This window comes from Papio anubis, chromosome 10 (assembly GCF_008728515.1).
Source record: "Papio anubis isolate 15944 chromosome 10, Panubis1.0, whole genome shotgun sequence".
Lineage (NCBI taxonomy): Eukaryota > Metazoa > Chordata > Mammalia > Primates > Cercopithecidae > Papio > Papio anubis.
Window position 1 is genome coordinate 122,260,787 of NC_044985.1, and position 12,016 is coordinate 122,272,802.

Genomic DNA, 12,016 nt, shown 5'->3' on the forward strand with positions numbered 1-12,016 from the left:
CAAAGCAAATGGAGGAAAATTCTTCCAATGTTCAGAAACTTACCCAGTTCAACAAAGAAGTCCCTCGGGTCATTGCCAAACAAGTGCAGTTCTATGTAAGTCTTTGTTGTTTCACTTTTACTTGTTAAAAGCAAATAACCAGCATTCGTGTCCGAACTAAACTTGTCAGTTGGAACAGGTTGGCTGTGAATACAAGAGTTCAGCAAAAATCGAAAGCATTCTGTGAGAATCAGCTATATGGAATTTGTAATAAAGAATATTGTATATTTTGTCACAATCATGTGGCACACAATTCAGTGAACAAGGAATAGCATATAGGATGGTGGTCCCCTTAAGGCCATAAAGGAGCAAATCTAGAAACCTGATATATTGCAGTTGATACTGGCATTGCAGATCAAGTAGGGTTGACATTCAGTAAGGGTGCTGGGACATTTGGTTTTCCATATGAAAAAATATATACACAAATAGGAATATGTGTACCATCTAGGTTTTTGTGAGTACGCACTGGTGAAATTTCATATTTATTATTAATATTTCTAGGCTGGGCACAGTGGTTCATGCCTGTAATCCTAGCACTTTGGGAGGCCAAGGTGGGCGGATCACAAGGTCAGGAGTTTGAGACCAGCCTAGCCAATATGATGAAGCCCCATCTCTACTAAAAAATGCAAAAATGAGCAGAGTGTGGTGGTGCACGCCTGTAGTCCCAGCTACTTGGGATGCTGAGGCAGGAGAATCGCTGGAAGCTGGGAGGCAGAGGTTGCAGTGAGCCGAAGTCACGTCTCTGCACTCTAGCCTGGGCGAGAGAACCAGACTCTGTCTTAAAAAAAAAATTATATATATATGTATGTGCGTGTGCGTGTGTGTGTGTGTGTGTATATACATTTCTCCTTCTCCCAGGAGGGGAGACACTGTCTCTGGTTTTGGTCCTCTCCAACTGGAGAGCTGGGACAGGGCGCCATTGAAAGCTGTAGCCCTCACCCCTGCGGGGGGTCATGGAATTCAGGCCCCTGGAGAAGTGAAACCTCCTTCCGCTCCAGAGCAGCCCCTGAAAATCCTCTGGGTCGCTGGGGATTTGCCCTCTTTTCCAAGATCATCTCCTAACATAACAGGTTCTTCAAGTTACATTTCTCCCCGAGTCCCCAAGCCCGTGTAAAGAGCCGTTTCCCTGGATCTGGGAGGGCTGGGCTGGGGGTGTGGATGGAAGGTATGTTGGTTGCTTTCCAAATGACTACACCTGTCCTGCTTCGCCATCACACAGCTTCTGAGTTTACAGCTCCTTCAGGCTCTGTTTTTGTGAACAGGCACATTTAGGGGCTTTGGATATGGCCTTCTTCCCCTCGGTTCAGCGGGCTCCAGGGAACTGGGTACTGAGATGTTCTCAGGGGTCCAGCAGCTTCAGCTGGGGGCTGCAGAACCAGCGAAGAGCCTGAGAACGGGGGCGGGAGGATAGGGGAAGGAGGGTGAGAGGCATTGCAGGCAGATCAGAACTGGCCTCGGTGAATCTAGGGACAGAACCCAGGCTGCCCCTATCCAGGGTCCTGTCGGGTGGCATCCCTCACCCGAGAAGGCAGGATTGGGGGTGTGTCTGGTGTCTTTTCCTGGGCACCCAGTGTCCTGTGGTTTATTGTGTTCATGTGAGGGGCGTCAGTCCTGCAGCAGCACTGAGAGAACAAGAGGTGGGCCCTGGGGGCTTGTGTTTCCCAAGCCTCTGCTGCTGTTATCTCTGTTCCCTTTATTGTTTTCCTTTCTGATAACCGAATTCATATTAATTCATCTAGAAAACAGCACGAAGAAGTAAACAAACATCACTTGTAAATCCCACCTTCCAAAATTGGCCACAATTTATAATGCTAGTTGCTGGTATGTATGCATTTTCTCATCGTGTGTGTGTGTGTGTGTGTGTGTGTGTGTGTGTGTGTGTGTGTGTGTGTGTGTTTACAGTCTTGTCTATTACAATCTGTTGTCTGTATAACATACACAGAAGCACCCGTTTACGCCATTGGGACTATGCTGCTTACAGTGTTAGGTAATGTTGACTTCTTTCTATTTTCCGTAAACAATTTTACTACATTTCTTCCCTGTCACTAACTGATGTTCTCGTAACCATGGTTTTAAGTTTCATTGAATGGGCACCTTATTTTAGTTCAGTTTTGTATATTTTGTCATTTCTATAATGATTTATTCTTTAGTGCATTATGAAATACATGCTTCTGTTTTTTTCTCCTGGGTTATCTTTTTATTATTGATTTCTGATTTGATTGCATCTTGGTGAGAGAATGTGGCCTGCCCAATGCTGATGCTGTGAACGGTGTGGAGGCTGCCCTGATGGCCCAGCACATGGTGACTTTCATAAAAGCTCCATATATTTTTTTCACAACTTAATTACTTTATTGGGCTTAACAAATAGCATTTCCTGCTCGCTGTACTAAAATTGGAATGATGCAGTGAAGATTAGCATGGCCCCTGGGCAAGGATAGCACAAAGTTTTTGAAGCATTCCATATAATTAAAAAATAATAATATTTTGACATATCGTTATATTTTTTTACTATAAAATACACATAACAAAAATAACCTTTTTTTTTTTGAGACAGAGTCTCACTCTGTTGCCCAGGCTGGAGTGCAGTGGCATGATCTTGGCTCACTGCAACCTCCACCCCCCAGGTTCAAGTGATTCTCATGCCTCAGCTCCTGAGTAACTGGGACTACAGGTGTGCACCACCACACCCAGTTAATTTTTTTGTATTTTTAGTAGTGATGGGGTTTTGTCATGTTGGCCAGGCTGGTCTCGAACTCCTGACCTCAGGTGATCCGCCCGCCTCAGCCTTCCAAAGTGCTGAGATTACAGGTGTGAGCCACCCTGCCCGGCCTATCATCTTAACCATTTTTAAGTGTATAGGTCAATGGCATTAAGTACATTCACACTGTTGTGCAGCTGATCCCTAGAACTTTTTCCCCTTGCAAAACTAAAGCTCTATATCCATTAAACAGTAACTTCCCATTTCCCCTACCCCCAGCCCCTGGCACCCACCATTTACTTTCTGTGTTTATGAATCTAACTCCTCTAGGAACCTCTTATGAATAGAATCATACAGTATTTATCTTTTGTGTGACTGACTTGTTTCACCAGGCATCATGTCCTCAAGATACATCACATTGTAGCATGGGTCAGCATTTCCTTCCGTTTTAAGGCAGAGACTAATATTCCATTGTATGTATATGCCACATTTTATGTATCCATTCATCCATCAGTAAAAGCTTCTGTTTCCACCTTTTGGCTATTTGAATAATGCTGCTATGAATATGGATATAGAAATACCTCTGAGATCCTGTTTTCAATTCTTTTGGGTGTATGCGCAGAAGCAGAATTGCTGGATTGCATGGTAATTTTACATTTAATCTTTTCAGGAACTGGCATACTATTGTCCATAGTGGCTCCACTACTTTGCATTCCCACTAGCAATGTGCGAAAGTTCCAGTTTCTCCATATCCTCACCAACATGTGCTGTTTTCGTGTTCCCTATAACTTTGGAAAGGATGTGTACCTTCACATTGTTGGGCACAGTGTTACATCTATATACGCCCATTCTGTCGAGCTTGTAACTGTTTCGTTCAAATCGATATGCTAACAGATGTTTTTTCTATTGATTCCTCATTTAATGAGAGAGGTGTTTTAAAGTCTCCCGAGTACTACGATGAACAATTTATTTCTTCTTGTAGTTTTTTCTGGCTCATATATTTTTCCGTCCTTTGCTTTAAATCTTTCTGAATTCTTATATTTTAACTAACTTTTTTTTTTTTCTGAGACGGAGTCTCGCTCTGTTGCCCAGGCTGGAGTGCAGTGGTGCAATCTCAGCTCACTGCAAGGTGCGCCTCCTGGGTTCATGCCATTCTCCCGCCTCAGCCTCCTGAGTAGCTGGGACTACAGGCACCCGCCAACATGCCCGGCTAGTTTTTTGTATTTTTAGTAGAGACGGGGTTTCACCATATTAGCCAGGATGGTCTTGATCTCCTGACATCGTGATCTGCCTATCTCAGCCTCCCAAAGTGGTGGGATTACAGGCGTGAGCCACCACGCCTGGCCTTAACTGTGTCTTTTATAAACATTGAGTCAGGGCCAGGTGTGGTGGCTCACGCCTGTAATCTCAGCACTTTGGGAGGCTGAGGCAGGCAGATTGCTTGATCTCAGGAGTTTGAGACGAGCCTGGGCAACATGGCAACACCCCATTGCTACTAAAAATATATACACACTACACACACACACATAAATACAATAGCTGGGGGTGGTGGTACATGCCTGTGCAGTCCCAGCTACTCTGGAGGCTGAGGTGGGAGGATTGCTTGAGCCCAAGCCGGGAGTGGGTATGGGAGGGGGCCAGGGTGCAGAAGTTGCAATGAGCTGAGATCATGCCACTGCACTCCAGCATGGGTGACAGAGACCTTGTCTCAAAAAAGAAAGAAAAGAAAAAGAAACATTGAGTCAGTAGTCTTTGTTTTTACCTGGAGAGTTTATCACATTTGGATTTATTACACTATCTTATTAAGTGCTATTTTTCCCAATTTTTGTTTTTCCTCAACCTCATTTTTTCTGAACTTCTTTGGGAGACAGAAAGGTTTTATCCTCTTATTTTTCCTAGATCTGTCTAGTTTGGAGTTTGTACATTACATAACTGTTATTTTAATAGTTACAGCAGCTACTTTAACACTGGTCGTTTACAAAGTCTAAGCTTAATTTCTTTAGCTTTCTTCAAATAATACAAGGACAATCCCAATTTATATGCTATATTGTCCAGTGTTTCCATTTTATCCTGTTTTTAAACTCACAAATTAAACATTCTATTGTTTAGGCAGCCAAGGTTTGTCAGAATTTACCTACTTACCAATATTTGCTTATCATTTCTTTTAATTTTTATGGGTACATATTGCATCAAATACCCTCCATCTGGGATCCCTTTCCATCTTTCTAAAGTTGATCCTTTAGAATTTCCTTTAAGGGATACAGGATATGACAAGCAGAATTGTCTGGAACTAGCCCTAGAAGCTCACTCAGGGTGGCCTGGATAAAGAGTCAGTTAAAACCACTGCTGCCCCCACTCAGCCTGCCTTCTTTCAGTAGAGGGGAGTGATGCAAGCTCGACATCCCATGGGGCCCAGGTGTGGGGCAGCTGGCTTCTCAGACAGCAATGAAAACAGCTGGTACCCAAGTCCCAACTGCTGCTGCCTCAGTAAGTCATCCCCCTCCTAATAGATCACTTCCTGTTTGCCTTAGAAGGGTAGCAACAGGGGCCGGTGCTTCTCCCTGAAAGGTGAGCTGTCTGTGTGTGAGCAGATTGAGGTGAGGTTGGGGTTGCAGGCTCCCTGCTTTTGTGTCTCTTGCTGCTACTTGCTCATGTAAGCTTCTGATGCAGGATTTTTCTTGGCTGCTTTGCCAGCTAGAGACCTCTGGTCAGCTACACCTCTGCCCAGGCCTTGCTCAGCCCCAGGTTTGCCATAGGAGGCGCCCTACCCATTCAGTCTGCTGGCCCGCATGTGGCTTGCACACTGGTGCAGACCCCATGGCCGCCATGACTGAGGGCTCAGCCCCCGGCTGGAGGGTGTGTGTGGGCGAGTGAGTCTGGGGTCCGGCCAGCTGCTCCAAGCACTGGCAGAGGAGTAGGCCCTGTGTGGGGCCTGTGGCTGGACCAGGCATGTTGCAAGCTCCTGTAGTGAATTCTAGCATCCAGATGAGGAGAATATGGTGGCATCGAAACAGGGAGGGCTGCAACCTTGGAGCCCCAGAGGTCGTGCTACATGTGCTAACAGGTCTTTTAGGCCTGCTACAGCCCGACAAACAGGGGTGTATTAAAATCTCTGTCAGTCCTGTTGCCCTACTCCGGCCCATGGCTCTGGGGCTGGCCTGGCCCTGCTGCTGCTCCCTGTTGGTATGGTGTGGCCGCTAGGCACCGATCATGGGTGGGGAGGGTAGAGGGCTACAGTGTTACCTGAGTTTTTTGTACCTGAGTTCAGCGAGGTCCTGAGTGCTTGTCCCACATCCAAGAAGAATGAGATTACACTGACAATTGAAGTGTGAGAAGGGTGGAGAAGAGTTTTTTTTTTTGTTTTGTTTTTTTTTTTTTTTGAGACGGAGTCTTGCTCTGTTGCCCAGGCTGGAGCGCAGTGGCTGGATCTCAGCTCACTGCAAGCTCCGCCTCCTGGGTTTACGCCATTCTCCTGCCTCAGCCTCCTGAGTAGCTGGGACTACAGGCGCCCGCCACCTCGCCCGGCTAGTTTTTTGTATTTTTTAGTAGAGATGGGGTTTCGCCGTGTTCGCCAGGATGGTCTCGATCTCCTGACCTCATGATCCGCCCGTCTCGGCCTCCCAAAGTGCTGGGATTACAGGCTTGCACCACTGCGCCCGGCCTGGAGAAGAGTTTTATTGAGTGATGGAATAGCTCTCAGCATAGATGGGATTCGAGAATGGTCTCCCACCACAAGTCATGTGGTCTCTCTCTCAGTGTGGCTGGGTTTGGGGCTTTTATGGGCTCAGAATTGGGGTGTGTGTGCTGATTGGTTTGTGAGTATGCAAAAAAGGCTAAAACAAAGGCACCATTCAGAGAAGGGCATGACAGTGTAAAAAAACCAATTAGGGAAGGGTAGGTATATGTAAAATAGGTGAAGGGTGGGGATCAATCAGAGGAAAGTGTGCCAAATGGGAAGACAGGTTAGTCTGGTCTGTGGACTTATCCAAGACTGGTAGCTTGGCTTTCGGGCTTTAAACTGTCTTTGGTTTGAAGTTGGGGTTTCACTAGGGACCTGCCCCCAGTCTGCCTAATAATTTGTCTACCTCCTTCTGCTATCACTTCCCTGATAAGGCTTATTCCTTAATCTATCCTGTGTTTTGTTGGGAAATCATCTAAGATCTGCTTCGTGGCAAGTGGTGACCACCAAGAGACCCATCTTTTTGACAGTGCCTTTTAGTGACAAACTTTGTCTATTTTGTCATCATACCAGAAAGGTAGTTTCACTGGGTGTAGAATTCTAGGATGACAATTGATCTCTTAGAGCACATTGAAGATGTCATTCTAGTGCATTCTGGCATCCACTGATGCTGTTGAGAAGTCGGCTTTCAGTTACATTTGTTTCCTATGTGATCTCTCTTCTTTCTCTGGCTGCTTTTTAAAATTTTTCCTTGGTGTCCTGTAGCCTCAGGACTTCAACATGCATTGAAGTGTGCTTTTATTTAAATCTTGGTAAGGATTTACAGAGATACCTGGATTTCTAACTCTGGAAAAATTTCATTCGTATCTCCTTTAATATTGCTTCCTTTCTTCTCTCTTGACTCCCTTCTTGAACTCCAGAGTAGATGCTCCTTAGACCCTCCTAGCCCAGCCACCACGTCCTTCACTTCTTGTTTATATTCTTCTGTCTCTGTCTCTTGGTCCTATAGTTGGGATGATTTAAAAAAATTTTTTAAATTTCATTTATTTTTTAGAAATGGGGTCTTATTCTGCCACCCAGGCCAGACAGTACAATAGTGGGACCATAGCTCACTGCAGCCTCAACCTCCTGGGCTCAAGTGATCCTCCCACTTCAATCTCCTGAGTAGCTAGGACTATAGGCACATGCCACCATGTCTGGATTTTTTTTTTTTTTTCTGTAGAGATGGGGTCTCATTCTGCTTTCCAGGCTGGTCTTAAACTCCTGGCCTCAAGCAATCCTCCCACCTCAGCCTCTTGAGTCTCTGGGATCACAGGTGTAAGCCACCTTGCCCGGCTAGGATGATTTCTTGAGCACTGTCTTTAAGTCCACAACCAATTGCTTCTTTAGACATATCTAATATACTTTTCACTGCAACCATTATACTAATTTTTTTTTTTCCGACCACTGTGTTTTTAATTTCATTTTAGAAGTTCTGTTTAATTTTTTTTCAAATATACTGGTTCTTTCTGTGAAGTCTCTTGGCCCTTGGTCACATTTTCTTTTTTTTTTTTTTTTATGATCTCGTTGCATACCAACTTTGTTCACATTTTCAGGCTTCTCTTTACTACTTAAACATTAAAGTTGAAATTGACACCTTCCCCAGCCTGGCACTCCCTGTGCCCTTCTCTTGCGTGTGTCTCCCCAGCCTGGCACTCCCTGTGCCCTGCTCCTGCGTGTGTCTCCCCAGCCTGGCACTTCCTGTGCCTTTCTCCTGTGTGTGTCTCCAGCCTGGCACTTCCTGCGCCCTTCTCCTGTGTGTCTCCCCAGCCTGGCACTTCCTGCGCCTTTCTCCTGTGTGTCTCCCCAGCCTGGCACTTCCTGTGCGTTTCTCCTGTGTGTGTCCCCAGCCTGGCACTTCCTGCGCCCTTCTTCTGCGTGTGTCTCCCCAGCCTGGCACTTCCTGTGCCTTTCTCCTGTGTGTGTTTCCAGGGCACAGGTGTCTCAACTCCATGGCAGCCGGGACTTTTGTCTGTTTATCTCACTTTTGTGTCTACTTCCTTGAACAGGGCTCAGTAAGCCAGCACTGGTTGGACAGACGATGGCTTCATATGCGGTGTCTCGTCAGTGTCTGAAGCCTGTGATGAACCCTTTCGCTGACTCTCCCTTCGTGTGTGCTTTGCTGTTTTGGCCCCAGTGAGAGGTCATTTTTCTTGGAACTTTATCTGTGGGAATTCTTTGAGGCCCAGGTTGAAGTCATCTCTAGAAAGGAACTATATTTGCTTCTGCCAGTTGCTTTGGGCCCCATCAACCTAGAACTGCTGCCACTTAGGTTCTATGCTTGAGAGTTTTCAGAACACCAAAGTGTGAATTTGGGTGGGATTTTTGACCTCAACTTCATGTGAGGCCCAGCTTGGGCTAAGGTTGAGATGAACAGGCTTTTTTGCTGAGCCAATATTTTAGTTCTTATTACTTCTACCTCCACCGCTCCTCCTCAATGTTATCTTAAATTTTTTTTTTTTTTTTTGAGATGGAGTCTCGCTCTGTCACCCAGGCTGGAGTGCAGTGGCTGGATCTCAGCTCACTGCAAGCTCCGCCTCCCAGGTTTACACCATTCTCCTGCCTCAGCCTCCTGAGTAGCTGGGACTACAGGCGCCCGCCAACTCACCTGGCTAGTTTTTTGTATTTTTCAGTAGAGACGGGGTTTCACCGTGTTAGCCAGGATGGTCTCGATCTCCTGACCTCATGATCCGCCCGTCTCGGCCTCCCAAAGTGCTGGGATTACAGGCTTGAGCCACCGTGCCCGGCCTAAAAATTTTTTTTAATTGTGATAAAATACACGTAATATATAATTTACCGTCTTAACCACGTTGAAGTGTACATTTCAGTAGTGTCACGTGTGTTCACATTGTTGGGCAACTGATCTCTAGAAAGTTTTCACCTTAAAAATGGAAACTCTGTACCCATTAAACACCAGCTCCCCATTTCCCCTCCCCCAGCCCCTGGCTGAACTGCCATTCTTTCTCTTTATGAATTGGGCTACTCTGGATACCTCATGAGTGAAATCATACAGTGTCTGCCCTTTTGTGTCTGGATTATTTTGCATAGCATAAATATCTTCAGGAATCATCCACACTGTAGCATGTAACAGGATTTCCTTCCTTTTGAAGGCGGAAGAATATTCCGTTATATGGACACACCCCATTTTGTTGTTCCGTCCGTCCACTCACGGACGCCTGGGTTGCTTCCACATTTTGGCTGTTGGGAATAACGCTGCTGTAGATAGATACGGGTGTACAAATGTCGAAGTCCCTGCTTTCAGTTCTTTTGGATAGACTCAGAAGTGGAATTGCTGGATCACGTGGTAATTCTGTGTAATTTTTTGAGGAACCACTGCACCATTTTCTTTCTTTCTTTCTTTTTTTTTTTTTTTTTGAGACGGAGTCTTGCTCTGTTGCCCAGGCTGGAGTGCAGTGGCGCGATCTCGGCTCACTGCAAGCTCCGCCTCCCGGGTTCACGCCATTCTCCTGCCTCAGCCTCCCGAGTAGCTGGGACTACAGGCGCCGCCACCACGCCCGGCTAATTTTTTGTATTTTTAGTAGAGACAGGGTTTCACCGTGTTAGCCAGGATGGTCTCGATCTCCTGACCTCGTGATCCGCCCGTCTCGGCCTCCCAAAGTGGTGGGATTACAGGCTTGAGCCACCGCGCCCGGCCACACCACACCATTTTCCATAGTGCCTGTACCATTTTCAGTTCCCACCAGTAGTGCACAAGGGTTCCAATTTCTCCATATCTTTGCCAACACTTGTATTTTCTCTTTTTTTCTTAAATAGTAGCCATCCTAATGGGTGCACAATGCTATTACATTATGGTTTTGATTTATATGTCCGTAAAGATTAAAGACGTTGAGTAGCTTTTCAAATGCTTATTGGTATTGATGTATCTTTGGACAAATGTCTATTCAAGTCTTTGGCCTGTTGTTTTCTCTTTTGATAGGGTTAGGGTCTTGCTGGGATGCCCAGGCTGGTTGCAAACTCCTGAGCTCAAGCAATTCTCTCACCTTGGCCTCCCCAAACACTGGGATTACAGGCATGAGCCACTGTTTCCAGTCATTTTGCCTGTTTTTTAAAGGAGGTTATTCGTGTTTTTTGTTGTTGTTCTTATTCTCATTACTTTTTTCACTGGGGGTGGGGCTCTGTGGGGTGCCGGTGCTATGCAAGCATTTCGTCTTAGACTCCTGCTCTACGTTGGTTTCTGCACCCTATGCAGTCATCCAGGTAGAAGTTCAAGCTCTCAGCACAGAGTTTGAGATGAGTGCTGGCTCAGGCTCCACTAAGCTGTCAAGGTTTCTGCCTTCTCTTTGCTTCTGGCCTCTATGGCAGCCTGAGGATGCCTCTAGCAAGATGAGTTTTACATTTTCTTCAGCATTTTAGCTGTTTCCATCAGGAGGGCCGTCAGCCATCTAATCGCCCACACTATAGAAACCGTAGCTCCTGGACATTGATTTTCTGACCACGTCTTGACTTTTCTCTCTGCCGTCAGAAGTATTTGCTTGTGTCTGAGACAGCCTGAGGAATTCCATATAGGTAAGTGCATCGTTAGGTTCACGACACAAAGGAAAGCGGAGAGTAAATGTGTGTCTACACCATGATCATGATTTTGTAATTTTATGTGCCTGTGAATAAGGACATGAAGTTCACGTAGAGAAAGGAAAAGTGGTCATTTCTTAGATTGGTGTAATGGGGACAACTTACTTTCCTTTTAAAAATGCACTCCTCCCTTCGTCAGCCGTGCAGTCAGTCAGTCAGTCGCGAGTGAGTCCTTGGCTCCAGCCCTGTCCTGGAAGCAGGAGACCCAGAGACTGAAGAGATTAGAAAGCGCCCAGTCCTGAGTCCTTGTGCTTGTGATGCTGGTTATGTACACAGTGAGCAGTGGCCTGCGAACGAAGTTAGGTGATGCAGTAGTGGTACGGGGGCTAAATGCCTTAACATTGGAAGGGCAACCTAAGAAAAAATCCCAGCAGTTTGGGGGAGAATGCCTAGTCCTCAAACAGATGTTTTCGAGGGACAACAGGAACCACTGGAAAAGAGTTTGAAGTTGTGACTTTCCTCAGAGCGGTGAAAACGGGATTCCATTTTCAAAAATGTCCTTTTCACACCACTAAGAAATGCCAGCCACAGAGGGGGTCTCAGCTAGGCGAGGGGGCAGAAGTGTGTAGGGTTTAGACAAAAGCCCAGCCCCCTTTGGGCTTTCAAGAGCAATTCAGAATCCCTGTGTGGAAAAGGGGAGAGGGGCAAGTTCCCAGAGAGACGAAGGGCAGAGCAGCCTGGAGACTTCCTCTCCACCGGGACACCGCCTGCTCCGGCTGTCGGCAGCCTTCTTCAGGTCCCGTCTTTGTAAAAAGTGCTGCTCAAAGCTGGGACTTAAACTAAACAGATTTCCTAGAGGAAACACACACACACCATCACACTCTGCTAAAGTTGCTTTTATGGACATTTCCCTGAGAAATATTTCTCTCTGGAAAAATAAATTCACAGGATGTAATTAAAACCATGATGTGTGTGTGTTGGCCAGGGCTCTTCTTAAGTGCTTCACCAAATGGGCCACCAAGTAAAGCAAT

The 12,016-nt window shown here is 46.1% G+C and overlaps 1 non-coding gene across 1 annotated transcript; it reads left to right on the forward strand.

Annotated features, from left to right (window-relative positions):
• Window positions 1–2,404: 2,404 nt before the first annotated feature.
• LOC116269256 lies at window positions 2,405–2,507 on the forward strand. The gene has a single exon (XR_004176739.1). It is a non-coding gene; the product is annotated as a U6 spliceosomal RNA (small nuclear RNA).
• Window positions 2,508–12,016: the final 9,509 nt, after the last annotated feature.